This window comes from Oncorhynchus gorbuscha, linkage group LG23, assembly GCF_021184085.1.
Source record: "Oncorhynchus gorbuscha isolate QuinsamMale2020 ecotype Even-year linkage group LG23, OgorEven_v1.0, whole genome shotgun sequence".
Classification (NCBI taxonomy): Eukaryota; Metazoa; Chordata; class Actinopteri; order Salmoniformes; family Salmonidae; genus Oncorhynchus; species Oncorhynchus gorbuscha.
This window is the reverse complement of record NC_060195.1, coordinates 64139593-64150685: the sequence shown is the minus strand read 5'-3', so window position 1 is coordinate 64150685 and position 11093 is coordinate 64139593.

Genomic DNA, 11093 nt, shown 5'->3' with positions numbered 1-11093 from the left:
GAGGATGAAACACTGTCATTCCCTACTACCAGGGCCAGTGACAGTGTTCAAATCCCCTCCTCTGTGCTCGTGTGCTCGTGTGCTCGTGTGCTCGTGTGCTCGTGTGCTGTGTGAGTGTGTGAGTGTGTGAGTGTGTGAGTGTGTGAGTGTGTGAGTGTGTGTGTGGCAGGAAAGGGGGTAAACAAACAAACACACACACTGCCTCCAGTGATTAAACAGGTGCTTGTAAATTAATTATCCTGATGAAATGCACCTTTAAAACGAACGACTCCCCCAACGTCCTCCCTTCCCCCTCCTGCCAGACTCCTCCTCCAATCACCCCCACGCCCTGGCACAGTGCCATCACTGTGACTGGCCCCAAGGGGATGCTGGGAGCCTGGGTAAATATTGAGCTGGGATCGAGTAAACAAGGTGCAAGCACCAGATGGCCTAGGACTGCTCCATTAACACTGGCTTCAGCCAAACAAATAGCAGAGACAGAACAAGAGATTGAGAGAGAACAAGAGATTGAGAGAGAGGGAGAGGAGAGAGAGAGAGAGAGAGAGAGAGAGAGAGAGAGAGAGAGAGAGAGAGAGAGAGAGAGAGAGAGAGAGAGAGAGAGAGAGAGAGAGAGAGAGAGAGAGAGAGAGAGAGAGAGAGAGAGAGAGAGAGAGAGAGAGAGAGAGAGAGAGAGAGAGAGAGAGAGAGAGAGAGAGAGGCAGGAAGGCCCTCGGGGATGGATTGCTCCTCTCCAGTTATTTACCTCCTAATTGAAAAGCCCTCCTTCCCTTGTTCCCTGATGGAGGAGGGTGGGGCGTCCTTCCCACCTGCGTCTCTCCCAGACCCCCCAGCCTCCCCTTCCGCTGTCTCCCCCAGCCTTCCTCTGTCTCCCCCTGTCCTGTCCCCCTCCCCTTGTCTCCCCCCAGCCTTCCCCTGTCTCCCCCTGTCTCGTCCCCTCCCCCTGTCTCCCCCGACAGCCTTCCTCTGTCTCCCCCTGTCCTGTCGCCCTTCCACCGTCTCCTCCCCTCCCCTTGTCTCCCCCAGCCTTCCCCTGTCTCGTCCCCCTCCCCTTGTCTCCTCCCCAGCCTTCCTCTGTCTCCCCCTGTCCTGTCCCCCTCCCCTTGTCTCCCCCCAGCCTTCCCCTGTCTCCCCCTGTCTCGTCCCCTCCCCCTGTCTCCCCCAGCCTTCCTCTGTCTCCCCCTGTCCTGTCGCCCTTCCACCGTCTCCTCCCCCTCCCCTTGTCTTCCCCCCCAGCCTTCCCCTGTCTCCCCTGTCTTGTCCCCTCCCCTTGTCTCCCCCCCAGCCTTCCCCTGTCTCCCCCTGTCTCGTCCCCCTCCCCTTGTCTCCTCCCCAGCCTTCCTCTGTCTCCCCCTGTCCTGTCCCCCTCCCCTTGTCTCCCCCAGCCTTCCCCTGTCTCCCCCTGTCTCATCCCCATCCCCCTGTCTCCCCCCAGCCTTCCTCTGTCTCCCCCTGTCCTGTCCCCCTCCCCTTGTCTCCTCCCCAGCCTTCCCCTGTCTCCCCCCCCAGGCTCCTGGCCTGCTGATAGCAGGATAATTGATTCCTGTAAGGCAGGTTAAATGTGACTCACTTAGAGCTTAATGAATATGATCCATCCTAAAGTCATTTATCATCTCCTCAGTCTCAGGCTGTCGTTGCTAAGCAGCCCCAGGCCCCGGCCACCGATTTAGGTTGGGGCTGTGCAGCTTCAAACCTGTTTTCATTTTATTAGGTGAAAAGACTAAATGTTTCGGGTGGCCACCATACTTTAAAAAGCTTTGAGTTTGGACATGACTGATAGTAGTAGGTATTGCAAAAACCCACCTCCATCCACTTTGTGTATTTCCCTGCATGTGTAGCATGGGGATATGTGAAACTTATTCCTCAGCCTGAACTTTCACCACCAAATAGCCAGCTTTTCACATGGCGCTACTGGTAAGAGGCTTCAGGAGGGCGGTAATGTGTGCAAGCAAAGCAGAGGTCCTGGGTCCTGGATGAGCCGAAATCAAGAGGAAGTGGTACTCGCTAAGCAAGCAGTGTGACTTCCTTTACACATGCATAGGCCTTCCTAGAACAGACTCAGCTTCATACATACTGACAACAACAAACAGTCCGGATGATATATCATTGTCTGTATGATACAAGCCTTCCAGAAGGAAGAAGAAGGAGAAACCAGAAGAATGCAAACCTGGAGCTCTTGGAGACCTAGAATCAGCGAGCAGGTCGACAGTAGTCTCTCTCTCTCTCTGTTTTTAATTAGTATACATTATAACACCTCCACAACAGAAGACAAACAACAACAACAAGTGCTGGGTTTTGACAGCAACATGATGAGTTCTGTGTAGAAGAGCTCCTCTCCAGTTGAAATAGTTGAAATACCAGGATGACATTTAACATTTATCTATCTATCGGATTCAGATTCATTATTACAGTCATTTTGTATCCTCCTTTTATTCATGCATTTATTCATACACAGTCCAACAGTCTTTAAAGACTCATCTCTTCACACACACACACACACACACACACACACTGGCCGGTTCCCCTTTTTCCACTGGGATTCTCACTGCCTGGCCTTGCTGTCTCTGCCCCTTTTTCCACTGGGATTCTCTGCCTCTAACCCTGTTACGGGGGCTGAGTCACACCTGGGTGGGTTGATTCACTGTTGTGGTCGGCCTGTCTGGGTTCCCCCCCCCCCCACACGGAGATCTTTGTGGGCTATACTCGGCCTTGTCTCAGGATGGTAAGTTGGTGGTTGTAGACAGTGGTGTGGGGGCTGTGCTTTGGCAAAGTGGGTGGGGTTATATCCTTCCTGTTTGGCCCACACGGATGGGGCCACACTCCACCCTCCTGTCTCAGCCTCCAGTATTTATGCTGCAGTAGTTTATGTGTCGGGGGCTAGGGTCAGTTTGTTTATCTGGAGTACTTCTCCGTCCATGTCCTGTGTAAATCAGTGTGCGTTCTCTAATTCTCTCCTTCTCTCTTTCTTTCTCTCTCTCGGAGGACCTGAGCCCTAGAACCATGCCCCAGGACACCTGACATGATGACACACTGTCCCCAGTCCACCTGGCCATGCTGCTGCTCCAGTTTCACTAGGACCATGTCCCAGGACACCTGACATGAGGACTCCTTGCTGTCCCCAGTCCACCTGGCCATGCTCCTGCACAGTTTCAACTGTTCACTTACATTATTCACCCTGGTCATGAACATTTGAACACACGTTCATCTCCACCTGGCACAGCCAGAAGAGGACACACCCACATGCACACACTCTTTCTTTCTCTCTCACGGAGGACACCCGCATGCACACCTGACATGATGGCTCCTTGCTGTCCACAGTCCATCTGACTGTGCTGCTGCTCCAGTTTCAACTGTTCTGCCTTATTATTATTTGACCATGCTGGTCATTTATGAACATTTGAACATCTTGGTCACTGTTATAATCTCACACAGCCAGAAGAGGATGCCACCCCACACACACACAGCCACTTTTACCCTGCATTGTTTGCTGTTTGGGGTTTTAGGCTGGGTTTCTGTACACACTTTGAGATATCAGCACAGGGCTATATAAATAAATTTGATTTGATTTGATTTGATTTGAAATAGTTGAAATACCAGGATGACATTTAACATTTATCTATCACATTCACACAGTCATTTTGTATCCACATTCATGCATTTACACACACACCCGCATGCACACACACACACACACACACCCGCATGCACACACACACACACACACCCGCACACACACACACACACACACACACACCCGCATGCACACACACACACACACACACCCGCATGCACACACACACACACACACACCCGCATGCACACACACACACACACACACACCCGCATGCACACACACACACACACACACCCGCATGCACACACACACACACACACACCCGCATGCACACACACACACACACCCGCATGCACACACACACACACACACACCTGCATGCACACACACACACACACCCGCATGCACACACACACACACACCCGCATGCACACACACACACACACACACACCCGCATGCACACACACACACACACACACACACCCGCATGCACACACACACACACACACACCCGCATGCACACACACACACACACACACCCGCATGCACACACACACACACACACACACCCGCATGCACACACACACACACACACACACACACCCGCATGCACACACACACACACACCCGCATGCACACACACACACACACACACCCGCATGCACACACACACACACACCCGCATGCACACACACACACACACCCGCATGCACACACACACACACACACCCGCATGCACACACACACACACCATGCACACACCCGCATGCACACACACACACACACCCGCACACACACACACACACACCCGCACACACACACACACACACACACACACACACACACACACACCCGCACACACACACACACACACACCCGCATGCACACACACACACACACCCGCATGCACACACACACACACACACACCCGCATGCACACACACACACACACCCGCATGCACACACACACACACACCCGCATGCACACACACACACACACCCGCATGCACACACACACACACACCCGCATGCACACACACACACACACCCCATGCACACACACACACACACCCGCGCACACACACACACACACACACACACACACACACACACACCCGCACACACACACACACACACACACACACACCCGCACACACACACACACCCGCACACACACACACACACCACACACACACACACACACACACACACACACACACACACACACACACACACACACACACACACACACACACACACACACACACACACACACACACACCCGCATGCACACACACACACACACACCCGCATGCACACACACACACACACACACACCCGCATGCACACACACACACACACCCGCATGCACACACACACACACACACACCCGCATGCACACACACACACACACCCGCATGCACACACACACACACACCCGCATGCACACACACACACACACCCGCATGCACACACACACACACACCCGCATGCACACACACACACACACACACACACACACACACACACACACACACACACACACACACACACACACACACACACACACACACACACACACACACACACACACACACACACACACACACACACACACACACACACACACACACACACACACACACACACACTCCTCCTAATAGACCTGTAATCATAGTCTGTGTCACTCACTGCCACTCACCCCTGCTCTCCGTCCTCTCATCCCCCTCTTCTACTCCTCTCACCTCCCTCTTCTCTCACTCCTCCACCTCCTCCCATCATCATTAGTACATTATTACATCACAGAGACTTATCAAACCCTTGGAGGGGGTTTGAGGTTGGCCAGCCAACTCACTCAGAGGGACTGTTAGCCTATCATGGTTCAGGACTGACATCAATGCAACATCCACTGTGGAGAAACCTTGCAGTTAAACGTATACATTTACCGGAATGATGTAGTGTACTCACCTCAAACAGACAGTGAAACATCAGAAAAACAGATTGCCTTTACTTGTGTAGTTTAGGGGTTGTTTAGCTGATGGATGGAATACTCTCTATGTAGACCAACACTGGATGGAGACAGATTATTCTATAGCAGATTTAACTGACGACACTTACAGCCATACATCAACTCAACTATTAACAAATATTTGACCAATCTGAATAGAGCAGGTAGTTGCTAGGTAGGTAATCAATTAGCGTTACAATTCAACTGATTCCTCATATTTTAGAACCACACAGCTGAGACTTAAGAAATAATGGTATCTTTCATAAAATAATCCTACACTTGCATTTGGAAAGCAGCACCTAAAACATTTCAACTCAACTTTTTCAGGCTGGGGGTACAGGATCTGACATCACATGTGATCAGATGAGACTTCCTGGTAGCCCATTTGTTAAACTACTCAGGCATGTGCCAGCAGGGATGGTTTACTGACAAATATAAAAAAATAATATGAAAAACATGTGTGAGGAGAGAAATCACAATAAGAAAGCCTAACATAAAAACACGTTTAATATCCACAAAGATGACTATTTATTGCTATGTGTAGTTTTATACGTATACACAAAAACAAACCTTTCACAACAGACAAGCAAAGGTGTGCAGTCACTCACACACTGCTCATATCCACTAGTGTGCATTGTGCTATTTCCTCCTGCGTCTCCCTGACTTCAGGATTGATGTGGCAAAACAAGGCCTGGAACACAATCTTCCTGAAGGGAAATAATGGAATTGAATCACCTCTGTTCTGACCTCTGAGCCAAGCCTCATATCCAAGGCCCTCTCCTCTCTCCTCTCTCCTCCTCTCTTTGTCTTCTGGCCTTTACCTCTTGTGTCAGGGTGAGAGTGGGAGCCGTGCATTCACCGTTTACCCTGACCCCGTTCCTCTCAATCCTAAATCCTGATGTCTCGCTAGGTCAGGATATCTACATTAATGGCCTGCCTGTCAGTCTGTCAAACCAACGCTTGACTTCATCCAACCCAGTCTGTCATTAGAGGTCACATGATGCAGGGCCATTTGAGGGAATCTCTCCTTGCTATCGAGCAGGAAGCCTCTCTTCCTGTCTGTCTGTCTGTCTGTCTGTCTGTCTGTCTGTCTGTCTGTCTGTCTGTCTGTCTGTCTGTCTGTCTGTCTGTCTGTCTGTCTGTCTGTCTGTCTGTCTGTCTGTCTGTCTGTCTGTCTGTCTGTCTGTCTGTCTGTCTGTCTGTCTGTCTGTCTGTCTGTCTGTCTGTCCTGTCTGTCCGTCTGTCTGTCTGTCTGTCTGTCCGTCTGTCCGTCTGTCTGTCTGTCTGTCTCTCCTCCTCTCTCTCTCCACTTCTCTCCTCCTCGTCCCCTCTCTCCAACTGTCTGGGTCCCCTCAGCAGCATTAGCATATTGGGGGTTGCTCTTTGTTTTTCTCTGACCTGTATAATGCGTGTCACATTAGCAACACAACATATCAAACGTTTGTTAATTTCCCTCGCTTTCCTCCACAGCTGCTCGCGGTATTGTGTCACCAGATTTTAATGAATATGATAAGTAACACTTGCAAGGCAGGCAGAGTTGTTTTTCTTTCCCTTTTTAATTGCCGAGTGTGAATGGAGGTAGAGGAGGAGAGGAGGAGAGAGAGGAGAGAGAGGAGAGAGACGGGGGGGGGGGGATTCAGTGAGAAAACCAGACAAAATCTGGTGTGTGCGTGTGTATGAGAGAGAGAGAGAGATTTGGCATTTCACCTGAGAGAGCTGCTGGAGAAGACGTGCAAACATTTCAGCGTTTGTGATATCCTGTCTGATTATCATGGGACATGATACGTTGGTAATGTCACTCTTCAGAATCATTTGCAGAGTGAACCCAAAAGCCTTTCAGAGGACGGAAGAACCATCACAGGGTTGAGATTAATCTAACACACACACACACACGTATGCACACGCACGCACACACACACACACTTTGCCCCCTGCCGTGATCTTGGAAAGACAGCTGACACTATGGTGTGTGACATGTTGCCTTACCAGATCCTGCCAATCAAAGCCATATTCATCCTGTTTCCTGACTTGAAGAAAACACACAAGGAAGCATAATTTACCCAATTTTAACACAAATTTGTCTTCCTCTACATCTGCACGTGCGACAACTTGCACACACACAAAAACAAATACGCACATACTGCACACTCCCATGCGCGCACACACACTCACATCAATACACCAGCAAGGAGACTGAGTAGTGACAAGCAGGGATTCCTATGAAGTAAAACACATGGCTACTTCCATATACTGTGTAGGATAGTACAACAATGAATAAATAGGAATTATAGCCCAGTAGGAAACGTTTGACATATTATTGAGGGCATTACTGAAGCACTACCGATAAGCATTCAGATGAACTGTTTCATTATAAAGCTTCTCCCAGGCCACACACGCACACACACACACAATCTCTTCCTCATCCAACGTTAATCCAAATTCATCCGCATTAAAAGAAAACCTTCCATGGGTGAGATACTATTAAAACAGGTCTTTTCAGATGTTTAATCCCTCCGTCAAACGCTGTGATCTTCTTCTGTCTGACAACTCCTCTCACAATCATCACCAAATCACCTCAACCACACACACACACACACACACACACACACACACACACACACACACACACACACACACACACACACACACACACACACACACACACACACACACACACACACACACACACACACACACACACACACACACACACACACACACACACGGTTTTACAGCTAGCTGTTTCTAAAAGGAATGGTGGATTTTCTCAACTCCCTGAGCTGGATGTATTAAAGTATCTTGAAGCATGAGATTCTGGGGGAGACAAACTCCCTGCCCTGGTTAGACTGTATCACTTCTGAAACCCCAGATATACATTTGTCCATTGAGGACAGGTATATCGAGTTCATCAGTTTAATACAGAGTGAGTTTTCACATCCCAAACCCAATGTTGTAAAGTACTTTAGTAAAAATACTTTAAAGTACTACTTAAGTAGTTACTTTCTATTTATATTTTGGACAACTTCTACTTCACTACATTCCTAAAGAAAAGAATGTACTTTTTACTCCATACATCTTCCCTGACATTCAAAAGTACTCATTACATTTGGAATGCTTTTAGCGGGACGGGAAATGGTCCAATTCACAAATCATCCCTGGTCATCCCTACTGCCTCGGATCTGGAACACTCACTAAACACAAGTGCTTCATTTGTAAATTATTTCTGAATGTAGGATTGTGACCATGGCTATCTGTAAATACATTTTAAAAACAGGAAAATGGTGCTGTCTGGCTTGCTTAATATAAGCAATTAAAAAATATTTATACTTACAATACTTATGTTTATTTTTGCAATTACATTTACTTTTGATACTTTTACTAAAGTAGTATTTTACTGAGTGAATTTCACTTGAGTCATTTTCTATCAAGGTATCTTTACTTTTACACAAGTACGAATATTGGGCACTTTTTCCACCACTACCCAAACCACAACCCTCTCCCCCAAAGCCCCAGGCGTGGTCCATTCACTAATGACTAGCCACAAGGTGATAGGAGTCACTCGAGGTAGACTAGCACTGCCCAAACCACAACCCTCTCCCCCAAAGCCCCAGGCGTGGTCCATTCACTAATGACTAGCCACAAGGTGATAGGAGTCACTCGATGGAGAGGTAGACTAGCACTTGTGTCTAACAGCTGCAATTATCAAACCCACACTAACTACTATTGATCCCCTCTCAGGTCAGGTGATAACAGGGCATTTCCCACTTACTACGAGAGCTGTTCACAGTGAGTGCTTATCCATCTGTGGAGAGGACCAGAAGGACTTGCTCAAATACCTGATGAGCGCTACGCAAATATTGGTACAGAGTTAGAGTTAGAGTGAGAGTGTATGAGGTTGCTGTGGATGACTTTTTCTGCCTGGCATGGCGATCGAGCGGGAGTGTGTGTGTGTGTGTGTGTGTGTGTGTGTGTGTGTGTGTGTGTGTGTGTGTGTGTGTGTGTGTGTGTGTGTGTGTGTGTGTGTGTAGGTCTACACTCTTAAAAAAAAGAAAGTGCTATCTAGAACCAAAAAGGGTTATTTGGCTGTCCCCATAGGAGAACCCTTGAATAAACCTTTTTTGGTTGGTAGAGCATGGCGCTTGTAACGCCAGGGTAGTGGGTTCGATCCCCGGGACCACCCATACGTAGAATGTATGCACACATGACTGTAAGTCGCTTTGGATAAAAGCGTCTGCTAAATGGCATATATTATATTATTATTGGTTCCAGGTAGAACCATAAAGAGTACTTTGGCTGTCCCCATAGAATAACCCTTTGAATAAACCCTTGAACCAAAAAGGCTTCTACCTGGAACCAAAAATGGTTCTGCAATGGGGACCGCCAAAGAACTCTTTTGGAATCCTTTTTTCTAAGAGTGTACAGTTTAAGCCAGAGGTTTACATACACCTTAGCCAAATACATTTAAACTCAGTGTTTCACCATTCCTGACATTTAATCCTTGTAAAACTCTTAGGTCAGTTAGGATCACCACTTTATTTTAAGAATGTGAAATGTCAGAATAATAGTAGAGAGAATGATTTATTTCAGCTTTGATTTCTTTCATCACATTCCCAGTGGGTCAGAAGTTTACATACACTCAACTAGTATTTGGTAGCATTGCCTTTAAATTGTTTAACTTGGGTCAAACGCTTCGGGTAGCCTTCCACAAGCTTCCCACAATAAGTTGGGTGAATGTTGGCCCATTCCTCTTGACAGAGCTGGTGTAACTGAATCAGGTTTGTTGGCCTCCTTGCTCGCACACGGTTTTTCAGTTCTGCCCACAAATGTTCTATAGGATTGAGGTCAGGGCTTTGTGATGGCCACTCCAATACCTTGACTTTGTTGTCCTTATGCCATTTTGCCACAACTTTGGAAGTATGCTTGGGGTCATTGTCCATTTGGAAGACCCATTTGCGACCAAGCTTGAACTTCCTGACTGATGTCTTGAGATGTTTCTCCAATATATCCACATCATTTCCCTTCCTCATGATGTCATCTATTTTGTGAAGTGCACCAGTCCCTCCTGCAGCAAAGCACCCCCACAACGTGATGCTGCCACCCCCGTGCCTCACGGTTGGGAGGGTATTCTTTGGCTTGCAAGCCTCCTCCTTTTTCCTCCAAACATAACGATGGTCATTATCGCCAAACAGTTCTATTTTTGTTTCATCAGACCAGAGGACATTTCTCCAAAAAGTACGATCTTTGTCCCCATGTGCAGTTGCAAACCGTAGTCTGGCTTTTGTGTGGAGGTTTTGGAGCAGTGGCTTCTTCCTTGCTGAGCGGCCTTTCAGGTTATGTCGTTATAGGACTCGTTTTACTGTGGACTTTCCCCAAACTCCCAGGATTCCCAGAGATCCCGTTTGAAACATTCCCAGAATCAGAAGGGAATAATCAGGATGTCCGGAATCCTCCAACCAGAATTTCTGGAAAACCTGGGAACGTAATCAGAATTGTGTAACCCTAGAAAAGACAGT